At 36.5% G+C, this 19950-nt stretch overlaps 1 protein-coding gene across 2 annotated transcripts in view; it reads left to right on the top strand.

Moving 5' to 3' along the window:
- The first annotated feature begins 17344 nt into the window (after positions 1 to 17344).
- Positions 17345 to 19950, top strand: part of SHISA7 (shisa family member 7) — a 92763-nt gene continuing 90157 nt past the window's right edge. For both annotated transcript variants that reach the window (XM_072426295.1, XM_072426294.1), the window contains exon 1: positions 17345 to 17913. The gene's annotated coding sequence lies outside the window, so the exon portion shown is untranslated. The remainder of the gene's footprint in view (positions 17914 to 19950) is intronic.

Here is a 19950-nt window from a genome sequence, read left to right on the forward strand (position 1 = left end):
ATTGGAAGAATCAATACTGTCTCTTGTTAGTACTTTCACAAAAGATTCTGGCATGGAAAATGTTGTTTCTAAATGGAGACAATTCTGTGTTCTTCAATAACATGATGGATATAGCAGTTTTAAGATCTAAAATACTTGTGAAGATATAGCAGCTGCTATTTGACTGTTGAAACACAAAAGGGTGATATAAGCTTTAAAATGTAATGTATTTCAAAAGTCATTTTTATTATATTTACGTCTGCGGCTTTCTTTAAAATAATATCTGGTAATCTACCATGAAGGGCATTTCCTGTTATATGCTGTACCTGTCACCTAGTTGTGTTCCTGTGTTGTCACAGATATGCTCCTATGTCTATGCTTCTCATGGAAATTACAAGTGACCATGTCAGACATTACACATGACCAACTGTTCTTGCATAGGGGATAGACACATGATGGCAGACTACTGCTGGAGCCTTCAACGTGATTGTCCTAATCATCAGCATAAAAGGAAATCATACAGAATTTTTCAATGGCTTCTTTGTGATTAGTTCTATTAATATACTGAATATAGTAATATATTGACATTGACAAGTATTTCAAAAATTTTATTTTGTGTGTGTTGGCATATCTAGTTTAATTTTGTTCTAATGTTTCATTAGTTTTCTATGAGGTTATTGAGCCAATCCTGATGACCCCACCATAGGCATAGCTGTTTTTTTCTTCTTGTTTCTGGGATTGAAGTGTTAGCAGAATTTTGAGTTTTTTAGTGTTTTTGTTTACCAACAAACTAGGAATAGGTCAGTTATTGGGCTATAGTATAATGCATTTTGATACCCTTTTCCTTAAATTAGAAGACAACATAAATGTTAGAAGGTTTTTAAAGTATGATGGAACACTACGGGGATTTGTCAAAACATTTTTGGAAATGAACACCCTGACCTTACCACTGTAAAGACAGATTAAAAATGAAGGGATTGGGATTGCAATACATACATACATACATACATGCAAATATACCTCTGACATATACCACAGCGCTGTACAAAGATAACATGAGTCTGAGTCATATGTCTAGTAAGTTTGGTTGAAATGTGTTGATGCGTTTCCTAGTGATGGTGGAACATAGCAAGTTTGGTTGAATTGTCTTCATGCATTTCATCCAAATATAGCTCTGACATATAGCACAGCTCTGTACAAAAATGACTGGTCTATTCACATGAGTCTCAGTCATATGTATGGCAAGTTTGGTTGAAATGTCTTCAAGCGTTTTTGAGTGATGCTGGAACATACATACATACATACATACATACACACACATACATACATAAATAGATTTTTATATATAGAGATTAGCAATTTGTGCCTCTCAGTTTAAGTGACACCAATGATCATTTTTGCTACTTGTAAAGGTAATATTGCTCTCAATGGCCAGCAATATAGAAGGCATTCTTTCCATTGACCACCAATCTTTTTTACTGTGTGCTCCGAATATAGTAATTATAGTAGGGGTTCCCTGAAGACCTCAAAGTTATTTCAAGGGTTCCCTCATGTTAATTTGGTTAAGAAACACTGGTGTAGACTCCAAGATCTTTTTTTTAGTAGTGTAATCCCACTGGTCATGAAGTGGTTAGGAAATTAGCATATATTTCAAAAATAGCCTCACTTTGTCTTATAAATGCTATATTCATTTTCTGTAACATTTTGGGAATACCGAGTATCAACTGAGCTACCTCCTTGCCATTCAGGTCCCTTTACATCTGTAAATGTCAGTTCTTTCAGATGGAATACTAAGCTGTCCTAACATTTCCATTCCTCCTGCTGTGCCGGTTCAGGATGTGAAGTTCATACTTAATGAGGATCTGCAGGAAGAATAATGAAAGAAAGAGTCTTTGTCTTCCAAGTTCAAAAGATCAAAATAGACCTGGCTTCTAAGAACAACCAATAGTCTCTCGAAAAAACAGAATTTTCTCTTTAAATAAACAACTTAACAGGCTTGTGCAAGAGATACCAGGTAAAGTTTGGTGTATTTTAAGGTTACACTGGGCCTGATTTATTAAAGCTCTCCAAGGCTGGAGAAGATACACATTCATCAGTGAACCTGGGTTATCCAGCAAACCTGGAATGGACTTCTTAAGTCATTTGCTATTTGTTAGCAAATGTTTTTATTCCTGTACCAGATCCTTTCTAATTTTGCAGTATCACCCAGGTTACCTTATAAAAGTGTATCCTCTCCAGCCTTCGAGAGCTTTAATAGATCAGGCCCACTGTGTCTGGAAAGGATTTCTTTTTATGGATGTGTCCAGGAGATGACTGCCAGTTGCATCAGACTTTTAAATTATTAGAGAGGATGGCTATTATTAAATTAATAAAGGTGATGGCTTACAGGTGTCAGATGGTCCAGGGTATTGGAGAGGACTCGATGGCCAGTTAGCTTTTCTTTTGCGTGAAGGTCTATCATAAGGATTTAATAAGCCCTTTGGTAACTAAAGGCTCTCCTGGATGAGCTGTGGGGAATCCAAGAATATGCCAACGTTCTCATGCTGATTATATTTTAGGGCAATCATCATTTGTACGGACACATTACATGATACCCAACACAAATTTAAACTGCGGAACCCACTTGGATGAAACGTCTTCAATATTGTAAAATATGTACATCTAAATGTGAAAAAAGCTACTACTAGATGTGTATATAGAAGTGATCCTGTTCCTATGAACCCTGCATTGTAATACCCTGATGAATTAGCAGAGCATGGTTACAATCTTCAGAATGTCTCTTCTGTGCCCTGGGAGCAATTTGTCCCATTCACATGCTGGGAACATTCAGGACAGCCAAAATACCTTCTCATTGGCACTATGGATCATGCACTGGAATGGTGCTATTTTAATATCCATGACCAGCATGTTGGTGTCTTCCAGCGGCCAGCAGAGGTTAATTTTTTACCACCATAAAATGGATATTGGGAGACCTCCACCCCACTGTATGCCTCAGCAATATAATCGGTGTGCCTGCATTTCCTAGGTCTGTGTTATACACGTTCTGTACATATTCTGTATCTCTCCTGGCAGTGTTCCCTTCTATTTAGTTCCTACTACCCAACAATCCTGCCTTCCCAGTGTGATATAAGTAACATGAACCTAGATTGTCTACAGCTTTTGTTATTAAGAAGCTCACGTTTGATTGATCTCCATCTCACAATATATAAAGACCTATTTGTCATAGCTTCTCCTTCAAAGCTGACAGATGCTGACAAGTATATATGTGTTTGTTGCTTTTAGACAATTGAATTGCTTTGTTGTAGAATATGACAGCTAGAATACGTTACGCATTCAGGTGTAATAGCTGGAGTAATGAAAAACCAAAACTGTTGATTTGCTGGTTGAATTAAGCAATCACGTTCCTTGGCACAGTAAAGCAGATTTGCTGTAGGTAGCAGATCAACCTCTGTTCTATTTTTATGATTTATCATCAGTATCATCCAATTTAAATCTAAAACTCATTAAGACTTTTTCTTTGTCTTTACGCCTAAATTTTATTAATCCTATTTCATGTTCTACCCCTATTCAATAATTTAAGTCTAATTTACCAGATGGGCACATATTTGGCATATTTCTAGTGTTCTGTCTTTTATTGTCTCTTAAAATGTAGTCAGGTGGCAAAACTATTGTGAAATTGCCACCTCAATACTTATCAGAGATTTATTTAATTAAATAATTGCCTTTGGCGGGTAGATTACTATTTGCTTCCTACTATGCATTTCATCAATATGTTGGAAAGAGAAGTATGATGTGTTTGATTATTCCAAGATTGAAATTTCATGTTTTATTTCAGTTTTAGGGATGGATTACATCACATCTTTTGTAGATTATTTTATGAATATTTTGTGCAGTTAAGCTACTGATTCATTTTATGTTTCATGACTGATTTTCTTCTGCATGTTCTCGTCCACTGACCCCCTGTCCGATGTTTCCATCTCACTAGACAGGATGATATGATTTGCTCTCTCTGTCCATGTGCTCAAGCCACTTCCCTAGGGGCTGGATCACTAGCATGGGACTGTCGAATCTAATTAAATTAACAGCTCAGTCTTTGCTGTGGGATTTTTGACCCTTTATCCCTTTCTGTCTAATACAAGACTATAGTTAATTAAAACCTTCAGAAAGCATTCAGAGCATTTTTAAAAACACTAGGTAAAGATTTAGATTCATTATAAAACTGTAATCTCTATGACATGTTTTAGCTACATTGGCAGGGAGCGGTGACTTGCATGAGGACCTGTCATTGAGAGTTAACATTTCTATCAGTAACAATACCTTAAAAAAAAGAGTGCATACTTAGTTTGGCCACTGCAAGACAAATAACCCATCTAAGCCAATTCTTAAATTTGGAACCCAATGCAATCTTCTGACTGTATAATATATGCTGGGCACAGACAGTAAAGATTTTCTCTCTCTCCTGCATGGAAAAGTCCATATGTGCTGCCAAGTCGGGCAGTGATTTTACAACCTATGAGAATACTGAATGTGATCTGGTATCACTCTAACAGCTTGTGTGCATTAATTCATGCGATCAATGCAATTTTTCTGCTTAACTTCTGGTGGGTGTTTGTCAGGCATGAGAAACTTGCAAGCCAAGCAACCCTTTATATCCTCATGTAGGAAGTCTAACAATCACACATTGGGATTGACTTACTAAAGGAGTAGAAGATGTTCCGTTAGCAAAGTGAATGTTTAATTAAAAAACATGTTCACCTTATAAAGTGAATGACATTTGGTAAATCTGTATTTATTCCAAATTCTTAATAATGTGCAAGCAAAATCAATAAATAGCATTTAGCATAGAACATTGATTGGTTAAAACTGATAAAGGTTTCAAATCTTTAGTAAAGTAACCCTGTCTCCATAAAAAGGTAACTGAACTATCTAAGGAACAAGAGAGAAATATTGAAAAGCTAACAAAACTATTTTAGTCAAAGTGGTAGTAGGTAAGTCTGCCTAGTGTTTCATTACTCATGTGTTGTGTATATCCAGACATGTAATATTTAGGAGAAAAGTATTTCATGGTTTACCCATCATTTATTTTGTTTTATATGAATATAGAAGGGAAGATTGCATTTGTTGTTTTAGTATAGACTTTCTCTTTAAGTCAAACTAGAATAGGATTAAGACATCAGTTACGGCATTGCATTCCAAATGTTAATATGGCCTTGTAGCTATAATTCTAGAAGATAAAATGTGTATGCTGAGTTTGATATTTTTGACTTATAAATGCCTAGCAGAGGTTAAAGAAGGCAATACTGAACTAGCTCAAAAATAGATATACTGGTAGAGTGTATTCTTTTTTTTTATTTTATTTTAAGTTTTATTAAGGGTCTTCGGGGAGGGGTAAATGACCATAACAGGACAACATTTATTAAACAATATATATTAATTAAAAAGGAACAATAAAAGAAAAAGGACAAAACACGATTTGTGTGGCTTTTGCTGTTCACATCAGATCCACATACCTGATGATAGGCTATGATAGAGAAGAACTTTAAAGTACCCGGCATGAGTTGTATATATAGATATAAAGAAAACATGAATATGTATAGAGAGGGAGAGTATAGAAAAGAGAAAAAAGAAAGGAAAAGGGGGGGGGGGGGGTAGTACACCTCGATGTTAATCGAAACCGAGAATCCCAGTGGTCTGTTGTAAAATATTATTATTCAGAGTCAACAAATAGTCTGATATATTCCAATTTATTAGCATACATATTTATTACCACAATATTCATTTAAATACAAGAATTATACAATATAAAGCAGCACAGACCAATGAAGAGGTCATTTTAGGGGTCCTAGAGAGTTGGTATATGGCTCACACAAACTGAATGTACAAAAGAATGTATAAAGATGTTTATATATTTCTATGTAATGCATAGGTAGGGAGTCCCACCACGTCTTTAAATTATCACTACTTGATCACCAATGATTCACAAAAAATCCTGCAACAAATACATTACTTTTACTATCAAGTAGCAATTAAGGTGCAACGGTGTTGGCAATGTTTGGTGCACAAACTTTACTCAAACCCCCCCCCCTGTATAATAAAAAAAATATTATTTATAAATACGACATGTTTCCATTAGTGTTCAGCCAAGTACAAATCTAAGAGCTACATTCATCCATGTGAGTTTATGAGACACTAAATCTGCCTGGGCAGTCCTTGTTGTCCCCAATTCGTTTGCCCTAGTTGCCCGTCTAAAAAACAATGTTTTATCACATTGATTTATATTGATAGCATATTAATTCACATGAAGCTGTAAAAAAAGATTAAAATAGGACTAAGACATGAAACTTTTACGAAAGAACCTTTGACTTCATGACTTGACTCCATGATAGACATTAGTTATCTCTACTTGTGTATGTTGGGGAGGTAAGGAGAGGGGAGGGCTTTTTATAGAATGGGTCTAGGAGATTACTAAAGAGAGCAAAATTATTGGATGGAATTAGGAATTACACAGGATGTGAAGCAAAACCCATTAGAAAAAAAACAACTAGAACTCAGTCTCCTAATTCTCATTCCTAAACTTTAGTATTTTCTTGCAATTTTTTTTTTCTACTTTGAATATTTTTAAATTTGCAGCACACTAAGATCTTGTGATCCTCCCATCAATGTCCTTATTCAGGTACGTCCAGGTATAGGGTGACAGCCTTTGTCCCTGGGTGCAAGCTGTGTTCCTGCATTGTCACCTGGTCCTCTTAAGTACAAGCAACTACAAAGGATGTTACTGCAAAGAACTGCGATGGTCAGCTGTAATGAAAAATATCAAAAGTTAAAAGGTATTTTTTTTAAAGTCAATCATTTCTAACTTGCTTTAGCAAACTAAATGGCAAAATTCAATTTGAAACTATTGAACCTTCAGGTCATATATTTTTTTAAATCATTTAAACCTGTTTTTTTTTATAATAGCCAACAATAATGGGGAGTCAGTATGATGACTGACTTATTGAATTGCATTTTATTTGTCCTCACATTCATTTTTTGAATTTTTGGGGTATTTAACATTGGAATTTTTTTCACATTATCTTTTTCCTATTTCTTCATATTCTTGTTACTAGTTTAGGCACTAGAGGGAGCAAAAACTGTCTGTGCAATCCCTGTCCATCTCTTGTTAGGATAAGGATATCAGTTAAACCTTGAATCTGATTTACTAACAGAGTTAAAAATATTTTCTGCAATTATCCAATCAGGTACAGAAAAAATTAGTAAACAGGCTTTTTTTCTATTCCACTTGATTGGATAATCAAAGTAAAACTTCAAACTATTTAGGCTGTAAACAGCCTCAGCATCTTTAGTGAGTCTCAGAGAATTCTTTATTCTCAATCAGTTTGCAGACCCATAAACCTGAGTTGTGATAAGGAACAGTAAAGTGCAGCCTCTGTTTGGCAATGCAAAGCAGAAAGCAAAGCTCTGCACATACAATGAGCAAAAAAAGGCTTCCCCCATGCAAAGCAGGCAGTATTACCCATAGGGTTCGTGCAGACAATCTTTTTAGATTTATGAGTTATTTAGAGCAATTAAACAATGTATTCATAGATTAAAGGTAACAATAAAAAAGCTACAAAAATAGAACATATAAACAGAACAGTATTTAAAACAGAAGAAATAAACAACCTAAAAAAAATATTATTTATTCTTGGTAGGATGGAAGATGTAGATCATACCCCCTAACATTGACAGGAGTCCTCAGATATGACCATTGTTGAGATGAAAGCTTGGTTGGAGCCAACCCTGACAATGCGATGAATGAGGGTGCCTGCTGTATTTTATCACAGGTAGGATGTGGGATAAAAATCCTCAAACAATCAAAACTGTGCCACATTATAGTATTGCTACTTAGATTTTGGGTTAATTTTACCATCTGATAATTTTTTTACCATCTTGTTTTGGTGCTTGGAAGAACTGAACAAAAGCTGCTGTTGAGGTAATCAGCAAGTAATGCAGACACCCATCAGTCATTAGGAATGTTGCACGCTATTTACTTTAGCAACCGGCAATTGTAACATAATGGTTTTTGATGGTGGCTGATATGTATGAAGCAAATTCTTTTGCTTTTATTAACAAGATCCATCTTATTACAGAGACTGATGTCAGTGAGAATGTAGGGGGACTCCATACTTTATGTTTCGATGAATGGTGACCTGCAAGGGGAGACAAGATGATGGTTTTTAGTTGCCAATCCATAATGGGCATGCTCCCCTCCTAGGGTACAGTGGGGAATATCATTCCCTGGGTCACAAGAAGAGCTGGATTATGAGAGGGTGCTCAAAAGTTCCTGGCTTTGCCCAGAAAAAAGAGAGCCAGAGTTTTGAAATAACACATTTATTCAACATATTCCCCCCAGAGACTGATGCACTTGGTACAGCGTAGTTGCAGCTTTACTAGACTGTTCAAATAAAAGTCCTTTAGTTTGGCTGCAAGCCAGTTCTCAGCAGCATCTTTGACGTCAGAAATGTCCTCAAAACGTCGCCCCTTCAGGTGTTTCTTCAAATTCGGAAACAGATAAAAGTTTGAAGGGGCCAGGTCAAGTGAGTAGAGAGATGGTGGACCAATTGGAAACCCAAGCCACAACGTTGGACGCCAAATTGAACGCTGAAAGCCTGTGCATGTCTAGGATAATGGTGATAAACTCAAGGCTGTCATATGCCCCCACACTCATTTTTCTATTTCATCTGGAAGGGGACAAAGCCAGGAACTTCTCAGCACCCCCTTGGATCTCCTACACCTTCCTATACACTCCTAATGATACCTCCAGTACTGCAGAATGCACCCCAGGCCAGGGAGTGGAGGATCAGAACTCTTAGCTCAATCTGGGCTTTGACTATTCTAAGACATTTAAATCTTTTCCTTTAAACCACTTCAGTGTATCTTTAGCAACATGTATATGGTCATTATCCTTGGGCCTTTGAACCTTTATCCCAGTTTCAAATCTTGTTTTTCCTGCATACATCTTTCCTTTACGTTTGACCAGTTTCTTGGCCCCTGCAGATAAACAATGCCCAAATCATAACTATAGTAATGGTATTCTCAAGGTGACATGAAGTGGGCAAGGTGACATGAACTTGCTGTTTGACAAATTTCAAATGTGTTTTATTATACCTTGCAGCTCCTTCAATGTTATTCTTGGTGTCTTTGCTCCAATTCTGATTAATGCTCGCTCTTCTTGCCTGGGGTTTTGGTGGGCTCTCTTGTCAGGTTTGTAGTGCTTATACTGCTTTGTGCGATATTTAAACTTTTGCAACCCAGTCCTGATCTCTTCTTCTGCAGTGCAGTGCCATGTCTCTGACCTGTTTGGAGTACATTTTGTCCTCATGTTGTTTGCTTATTGGTGTGGCATTGTCAGTGGCCTTTTGGAACCAGTCTCTCTCTCTCTCTCTATATATATATATAAAGTCATCATGCACTCAGGTGGCTCCTAAACAACTAATTATGTGACTCCTGAAGGTAATTGGTTGGACCAGATACTATGTAGGGATTTCATAGCAAAAAGAATGATAAATCACATAAGTAAGTATATTTGCTTGTTGTATCTATATCTATCTTTCTATACAAGGTACACTATTTTCATTTGAATTATACTGTGAAATCTATTACATAAAATCCAAATCTATTTTAATTCAACGTTGTAATGCAACAAAACAGTCACGGAGGGAGATATACACTTTTGCAATGCACTGTGTGTGTGTGTATATATATATAATATCCTTATAGTTTTTTTTTATGACATATGTGCCCCATCATGGCTGCAATGCATTTGTTGTAGATGATGATAGTTATGTTATACATTCAGAACAAGAATATGGCCGCGTACCATTGCAGGCTTCCACTCTCACAGCCTGGCCCTTTTGCCCAATTCATGTGACAGAGAAGCACAGATCATTTCTACAAATCCCAAATGCAGCGACTGATTTTATGTCAATAAAAGAGAAGTGTGTCATGATGGTTTGCATCGCTGTATTGTAGTATAAAATAAAATTGCACTTAGCATTAAGTTCTGTGATGCAGATTGTTATGTGTTCTGCAGCCATCATGAAGACATAATATGTATTGAGCTCCCTAGTTCTATGTATTTGAGCACTCACTGGCCTGGTCTTATGTTGGCAGCGCTCCACTACACAAATTCCCCTAGGGTTCTACTTACTGTACGTAAGAGATACATCACTGTCACTGAAGCCTCTCAGGGACGATGAACACAGCTACAAATGTCTGCTGTCAAGCAAAGGGAAATGTATGAACATCCCAGTAAATGTGCACCTCGGCAATACCAACTATAGTGAATTATAATATCAGTTGGTAAAATCATTACAGGGTGAGCTTGTTAAGTGTATTCCGAAGCCAAGGCCATTTTACAGATATACATATTGGCAGATTGGGCTGAGCATATTATGTAGAAGAGCTCTGTTAACCTCTTCATGACCGGGGTCAGTATTATCTAAATGGCCAGACTGCATTCATCAGCTTCAGTAGGCATCGGTTAACTTGACAATAACTCAATATTTTTTAAAATAACAAATAAGGTTTTCATTGCTACGCTAATAACATAGGAAATGCCCAGATAATGTTTATTTTAAAACAAATAGACAAAGATTTTTAAGAATAGGGGGTTTGGACATCATATACATGTCAGTTTAAATGAAAATGTTTAATTTATTTTACCCACATAGTAGTTCTTTCTTGGTGCACAGAAAGAGGAACAGCCATCTGTAAAGCTACGTACACACTTCCAATTATTATCGTCAGAAAACGAACGACGAACGTTCCTGCACGATATATATGAACGATCGTATAGCACCGATACTGCACATAGAGGTAACGACACGATCGTTCGTAGATATTGTACACACAATAGATACGATCATTTAAGCGATAGAGGAACTATGTGCACGACAGGAAAGTGAACGGACGTTCGTTCATCACGCATGCTCAGCCCATGGACGATCAACGAACGACCGTACACACGAACGATGTTCAACGATCGTCGTCCAATCCGATCCGCCGGTCCGGTCGTTCGTTTCCAACGACTTTCCTCGTTCGTCGGCGTCGTTGGTTACTTTTTTACGAACGATTTTTTGCCCAATCGATCGTTCGTCGTTCGATTGGAACGATAAAAATTGGAAGTGTGTACGCACCTTAAGATGGGTACAATTGTGTGTAAATGATAAGCCTGACCTAGTTGTGATCACCATGATAGGCTGTGAAAGTAATCACAATATCAAGAACCTTGCTAATTGGACCTATGGCTGTCATTGACAGCTTCAATATAGAACTAGTAGCATGTACATTTGCACACTGCTCGTTAAGAAATAAAATATAAGCCACCAAATATAGGTTTGCGGGACCTTTTTTTTTTATAAAATGGGTATTGCATTTAAAAAAAAAAATAAACAAAATTTTTACTTTAAATAAAAGGGTTGTCTACCCTTTAATGTAAAGTAAAAATACAGAGTTTAGGTCCGGTTTAACAATATTGCCATTTTATATTGCTTTTCTCAAATTCCACTTTATTAAATGACAATTTTTTTGTCAAAATTTTATCAAGTACATAACTGAATGAAACAATACAATAGGTTTGTCAAATCCAGAAAGAATACCAGTAAGTGTAAAACAGTAAAAAAAACAGATAAGGATGACGCAAACAAAAACTGTATGTAGTCTATATGATAAGCGGAGAGATAGTCCAAGTAAAATTACTTGTTTAAACAATTTACCATATCGATGGTCCTTTTTTGACATTTCTGGGGCTCATAAAAAAATTAGAGGTATTACAGTATTTCTACTATGCCCTTTAAAAATATTAAAATAAAAAATGACAGGTCTCCCAACAACCTGCACACCCCAATACCAGCAGAAGTCTTTCCATTCCTAGGTCTGGCTATGCCTCTAGTGTTTGTGATGTCTGATATTGTCAGTGTAATACTGAGGATAGCTATGACATGTGGCCCAGGGGTGTACAAAGAATTAATCACCTCCTATTTACTGTTAGGGGACAGGACATAAGATTGCCTGGTCTTTGCAGGGCTCTAATGGTGGTATAAGGGCTTACAACTAATATTCACAGGCAATGAATAATGACACGTTAGACAGACAGTGAAAGAGAAAGTAATAAAGAGGGTCTGGAATGTTACACTGAATAATTAATAATAATAATAATAATAATAATAAATAAATAATAATTTTAGCAAGAAAAACTGCGTGCAGAATGCATGCAGCCAATATTCTGGTCTGTAGAAAAAAAAATTACTTCCATACAAAATAATAATTAAAGTCGGAATATTCACTTCTTGCATAAAATAATACATAACTGGTTCTCATTAAAGCTGCTGACACCTAGACCACTGAGTCCAATTTGTATTGATGGCCTGGTCTTGTAAATGTATACTGTAATAACAGAATGATATATTTAAAATACTAAAAAGAAAAGAATATAATGTTCTACAAGTCACCAGTCCTTATATGTGGTGGCTGTATTAGTTTCTATTTTTCTGGCTCCATACATTTTCAGAAAATATAGAAAATCCCTGTTCATCTTGCCAGAATATCAGTGTTGTTGCCACTTTCTATGAGCTGAAAAAAGTATATATTCCTATGAATCCACCATGTAATGGACATAAACAGGTAGACATATTCATAGCGTGTGTGATAACCAAGACTGCAATGCAGAAAAAAGGTACACATTACTAAGCAGAACATATATTATTGGCAGGATCACTAGGTGACAATAAAGGAAAAAAAGGATGAAAATATATAAACTAATCAGCCATCACGTATAAGGACTGCCACACTTTAGTGAATTACATTTTTGTTATTGGAATTAGATTCACTTTTTGATTTACCCTAATAAATTCAATGGCAGAATCCAATGACACATGGTGGGTATACATAAAGGAACAGGGACACAAAGCAGTGTACCAATCACCAATATTCACTTCAGGTGAATCAGCCACTGTATAAAAAAACAGACGCGACAGAAGGAAATATCTGCAATGGATGTTTGCACTATAAGTGTTCCCCTTTTAGCAAGGAAGAAGAGATATAAAAATACATCACTATTTTACCTGAGATTTACATTTGTTTCAGTCAATGATTTAAGGACCTATTTACCTCTGTCTATCCTGGAGGGTTCTGTTAACAACCACCTTGTTCAAAGCTTAAAATAAAGTACAGATGTAGGAATTGTATGAGTGGTGATGAAAAATGGCAGAAATCGGGTTGGGGTCGGGCCTATGTGACAATCACAGCTCAAAAAAAAAAGCATTCATATTAAAGCTGAATGCTGGGTTTGAGAACAATATTCTCTTGCACTGAGGCTTAGTTTTAACTTGGCTTTAATGTTTTTTTGGAAGATAATATATGTGGACAAATACAAACTGCAATTCATTATATGTAATTGGACCTGCATGAGTTTTTCTGTATTCTAAAGTGAGATATATTTTTAAGAAACAATATTACATGTAATTATTTGTTCTGACGTCATCTGATGTTGGAAAGGATATAAAAAACTGTACCAAGTCAAGTCAAAACTGTACCATGGCAATACCAAGGTATTACCATGATCCCTTTGTTTTAAAAATGTCAATAGAAAAATAAGCAGTTCATACTCTGTTCCCACCAGGAGATGGCACTATATCTTCATGTAAAGTGTGTAACAAACCCTTGTCTTCAGAGAAATGACACTGTTGGCCAACCATAATGCACAATCATTTAACAGCAAGTGAACCATCATAAACTAAAATATAAAAATTTAATAACCTATAAACGGGAAAATATATATAAACTGAGCCCTTATTATTATAAATGTTTACCCTTTTTAATTAAAAGTTTTAAAAAATTAAACTCCATGGATGTATTTATATTTTTGGGCATTTCTAATGATTACTGTTTTAAATGTTATGATGGACACACTTGTGTCCTAAGTTTATACCCAAGCCAAAACAGGTTCCTTTATTCTAAGATAAAATACAGTAAATACTTCAGTTTATATTCAGATTGTTTGGCCGCAAAACAAGGAAAAGTACAAAAGGTATCCCCCAATAAATTAAACATAGGAGTACTTGCCAACCCCAAATTGTAGAACTATAAAACAATGAAGACAAGGCAGCGGGGTCTTAAAAGGCAAGATTTTTGTATTATGAATAAATTGCTTCTCCAAAATACAATATATAAATCATTCAACATCTTTGATTCAACAGCATAATTATGAAATGAGCTGTTATATTACTGTACTTTACCTGTACTAATATTATGTTTAATAAAATTATTGCCTACAGTATACTACAGTGTACCACCAAACGTTTCAATACCCCTAAGGAAGCCCCTAGCAGGCAAAACGTGTCGGATATTCTCTGGAACGTTTGCTCACCACAAATTTCCAGGTTTTTATCTGGATTTCTGTACTGCTGTTTATAATCTATGATTGGTTGTTAACTATATAGTGCCACCTTTTGATGGCCTCACTATAAGATCACTTACAACATTAAGGTTCTTGAATGATTTATATATTGTATTTTGGAGAAGCAATTTAATCATTAACACAAAAATCTTGCCTATTAAGATCCCCCAGCCTTGTCTTCATTCTTTTATATTCAGATTGGTTTATATTTAAGTATATACAGCAATTTGTTAAGCAGCATTCATACCCCTAATAAAATGAGCAACGGGTTAATGCAAGAAAATCGGACAATATTTTGTTCCAAATGACGCACATAAAAGCAAGTCTCAGGTACATAGATATTTACACTGCATATTTAGACTCATCCATACCTGAAAAGCTTTCAGTAAGCATTTTAAAGAGTCAAATGCTTTATGTGTTAATGTTTTAGATGTGTTACAGTACAATTTCCATGCATTGTCACATGTATATTTTATACCTTAGTGGGGAGTCATCTTCAGATGTGTGCAGAATTATTACATTCAGACCTGTGAAATCTACTGCTAAACATGCTAAAAGTGGAGCATACAAGACTTTTTAAAAAAACATATTGTGAACAGAACTCCAAATAGCTCTATCTATAACAATATTATAGCCCTATCATTCATTTAACATGCTCACATATGAATGTGCCCCTTTGTTTTTTCCTGCTGGCAGGCTTGCACTGCTGGAGGGACTGCCATTAAGGAAAGTTCTGCATAAGCATTGTTCTGGTTCAACGTAGAAGAGACATTGTAATGTAAATGGTTATTCATAATATAATAAGACAAAAGGGTAGTAAAATAAAAATAAAAATATAAACCCATTATAATTGCATTTCCATCTCTTCAATAAAAATATTGCATCAAACTAGGCACAAACAACTGAATAGCTGCTGCAGGAAAATCAGTTGTCTCGGTCTAACAGGATCTATTATTTTCACTAAACATCTTTTGTTAGATGTCTGCTTTAATGTTTGGCTTCTTCACTTAAGACGTAATTTATGTCATTAGGAGCCATTCTTAGCAGTGTGTTTGGAAGATATCCAACCTGCTGCAGGTTTAGGTTCATTGAACCAAATTTTCCAATGAACATCAGATGAACAGTGAACTTTCTAATGTTATATAAGATGTAATATATATATTAAACCACAGACAGCACTGCATGCAGTGAAGCGTTATCATTGTGCAGGATTACTGAACTTGCATTTAAGGAGCATTGTCATGTACATTTAGGGCTTCCAAATCCTTAAAGATTTCCCTAATTTTTGACATAGTGAAGGAATAGGATCTATTCCAAGAAGGTTCTGCTGTGCTAAGCTTCTATTCATAATACTTCAATCCATAGAAGCCCATGCACTGTACTGATGATTGCCAACATGGCTGAAACAGCTGTGTGCAGTTTGGGATAAATGGCTCTTCAATATTAGGCTGTACCATAGATCGGTGATTCTGGGTATACAGTTAGCCATGGGGCAAAAATATTTATTTGCTTGGCTTCCCTCAATAACGCAAAATTAAAATAACCCCCCCCCCCCCTTCAATTTTTAAGATAGGTAGTGGAACAATACATGTGTTTCAGTGACAGACAAATGAACAAGCTCTGTACACACAGCACCATTCTGTTCTGTGGACAAGGGAGGGGGACTACGCAGCACCCCACTGTGCTCTTCTCCAAAGTAGTGCACAGCAGTCCCTTCCAATCAGTCATTCATCAGTTCATCATTGCAGATTGACAATGATCACTATACACATGCCAGAGATAAGCATGACCATTTATCTTGGGCCACTGTTATCTGACACTCCCTTGATTTGCCACACAGGGAAGAGACATTTGAACTGCTTGCATAATGCTCACAAATTGAAATATAATTTGAAATTACGAATGATTACAAAAAATACATGTCATACTAATTTATAACAAATATTTATATCTTGATTGGACCATATGGGAGTTGATTTGCTAAAGCAATGTCAACTGTTCACATAGCAAAGTGAATTATATCCTTGCAAGGGACTTAACTTAGCGAGTTAGATGAAGCTCTGCTGACAAATTATCCTATCATATGCATATTTTAGAGTTCCTTGCACATGGCTAGGTATTCTTTACAAAGTAAACTATCACCCCATTCACTAAGCTACATGAATTACCCCTTGCAAGGTATTAATTCACTATGTTATGTGAACAGCCCTGTTGGGTTTATTAGTGTCAGGGTGTAATAAATACACTTTATTCTTATTTTTTACTGCAAAGGTTTAGAGCATTTTATAAAATCCCTACGACGTATCATTATTATATTTCCTGTGATCTAATATAAAGTGAACTCTGATTGGTTACTCTGGGTTTTGACTGTGGTTCATTATCAGGCTTTTCATTTTCTATGTATAGTTAAAAAGAAAGAAATAAAATACGATAACGGACTAGGCCAGTGCACATGATGCAGTGAGAAGACATTGAGGTATAGGCATCTCGATAAGGACATATGGCAAAGGGCTGACCTTGCCTACAGGGGCTAGCAATCTGCTAATTCACGCTTCACGTAATACTATAATGCTGCAGTGGCAAGTTGCTTTCTCTTACCTTAGGGTGCATGTAGTGTAATTATGCATTGCAAAGTGTGTGATCATCAGCCCCCCTCCCTGGTGGATGTGTCACATCCCCACCTGGTTACATTGTTCTCCTCTGTCATATTAGGGCTGCATTCCCTGTTATCTGTGTCATTGAGTCACATAGGCTTGGTATGGGAGATTACTCCAGGCTACAAGCTGTTCACCCCCTGAATCAATATTCCAACAGGACCAACCCTGCTACTATTCTCCTGACAGTTGACAGATAAAGTGGGTGGTGAAGAGTTAGCAGATTAGAGGAAGGGAAAAAGAGAGCATTTACATCTGGAGACTAAAGCTGAGATGTTGGATGTATACAACAACATCCGCATGCATGCAGCACAACACCTTGGCCCAAGAAAGGTTAATCCAGCTGCCAATTCTCTACATCCTCCCTGCAAAAACCAACCAGAGGTGGAGAATTGACTGCTTCTTAATGCAATCTTTACTGGAAAGGCAGAGATCTATTGGAAACAGAAAAGAATGAGGTGGGCTTACGAAAAAAAAGACACCCCTTGACATTTGCAGCCAATACCGGCGTTGGTTAGGGAAAGAGGAAGGCTGTTTTATCCAATGGCATCACATAGACATTAGGTCTAATTTTTTTCCACTGTCTTTTTTGTAAGCATAGAAGAATTTCATTTTTTAAAACAAGTGCATAATTTTTATTGTCTGTTTCTTTTGTATCAAACTGACTACTGACTAAGCAAAAAAAAAGAAAAAGAAAAAAAGAAAATACAAAAAAAGACACAAAAAGCAACAGATTTTTTTCTCTCCAATTTTCTATATTTTTGCATGGATACTGTTCATTGGCAATTCAAGATACGTGCAACAATATTGGATTTTATACTTTATACATTTTCTATGAGAAAGGTAAGGTGCTGTATTCTGTTTTATTGTAACGTGTGATAATTGTGGTGTGATATGTCGTATAGGATGAGTTATACAGTCAAAAGTATGAATTTACTGCAAATATTACCACCTATGTCAGTGCATGCAGAGCAACATGATTCTTAAACTGACACTGGCTGTGCACCTCTTTGTGCCTAAAATCCAATTCAGCAGTCAGTTCACAAGCCAGTGCTCCAGCTATTTGTGTGCTTCAACCTATAGATTGTAAGAAGATTAGATCACACTTGTAAATTCCCTGTCTTATGTATGATCAGACAACTGTCTTAAGTTGCATCTGGCGCTGTCTACCTAACCATGTTTTTTTTCTAGCAGAAAGATATATAGATGGATGGATGGATGGATGGATGGATAGATGGATGGATAGATAGATGGATAGATTGGATGGATGGATGGATGGATGAATAGATAGAGGGATGGATTGATGAATAGATAGATGTATGGATGGATGTATAGATGGATGGATAAGATAGATAGATAGATAGATGGATAAATGGATGGATGTGGTGCACACCTTCTCTGCCATGGTTTTTTTTTTCTCTTTGTGTGCCATGCAGGTTCAGCATGCTTGTGTGAGTGTGTGCCTTGAATAACTAATATTCATTTTTTATGGTTGGGTGCAAACAAGGCTGCTTACATTACAATGACTCCGGACGGCGATGCCGGAGATTGATGCACCTATAAAGCTGGCACCACACGACAATGTGCTTGAATGGGTATGCACATTTTGGCAAATCTGGTTAATCCCACCATTTATTACAATATGGAGAATGGATAACAAAGCTAATTCATTGCTGCTTCTATGACAGGTGTAATAAATGCATGGTAGCAACTTGTGGATGTGTGACTCTCACATGGTGTGGTACATGATATGGATCAGTGTGTTCAGTGCCCACTGTGTATGTGCCAGTAGAGAATATGGGATTTGTGTACAGTTGGTGGAAGGAGGAGGGGTGTAATCAGAGTAAAAACAGCATCCCTAAAGCAGCAGTAAGGGATAGATAGGGGGAAGGGTGCCATTTCCACATTGTTGGTTGCCATGGAAACAGTACAGGCTAGCTGGCATGCTTTATATGGGCTGGGTGCACTGTAAAATGAATGAACAGTGAGGGCTGATGGGGAAAAAAGTCCTGTTGTTGCCAATAGACAAATATATAGGAATTGGTGCTGCATTTGCAATATGTCACCAATATGCTTCCTACACATCATTGTACAGGGATATTTTTTATTTGGCAAAATGATATAGAAAGACCCTAACTTAAAGCTTAAGTCATTGCAGCGAATGTTGCATTATGTAAAAGCGCAAGTGAGATATAAAGGAAGCAAAGGCTGATGGGAATATTTCATAGGCAGTGCTGCACTTTCAAAGCAGTTTAACTTTATACGGCACAGGTAATAAAGGCTGGGGATGAGATAATACTGCAGAGTCATTAATTTGTGATTTATAGGCAAACCATGGCTTTGTTTCAAAATGGACTGAGCAAAATATACAATTGCTAGCACTGAGTCATATGGTGTGTTGGTGATTACTGATTACATCATGATGATAAAGAAAGGTCATGGTAAAATAATGATGCTCCAAATAAATGATTCAGGTCTAGCCTATGAGTAGAACAATTAGATATGAAAGTCCCCTAATGACAATCCATCTAACCCCAAACGTATCTGTGATTAAGGTAAGGATTCAATTGCCACCACCTGTGTGTATTCACAATCAGCAGTATTGCAAGAACACCTGCTAGTACATATTGGGTTTTATATCGCCCAAAACAGCCACCGCTTTCCATTTTTCATTGTTTACCTGCAAAACACATACTATGAGCAGCACTTCCATTTGTGTCTTTAATAAATGATTATAGTTTTGTGTGTACAGGTCACTGGTACCAGGTTTTCAAAATTGGTACTGGCTAAAAATTTGTGGAGTTTATTAAATGTACAATCTGCAGGGATGGCACCACGTTAGGGGTGCTTGGGTACCTACAAGTTTTGGCCTAGCACCCC

The sequence above is a fragment of the Pyxicephalus adspersus genome, chromosome 11 (genome assembly GCF_032062135.1).
Source record: "Pyxicephalus adspersus chromosome 11, UCB_Pads_2.0, whole genome shotgun sequence".
NCBI classification, from domain to species: Eukaryota; Metazoa; Chordata; class Amphibia; order Anura; family Pyxicephalidae; genus Pyxicephalus; species Pyxicephalus adspersus.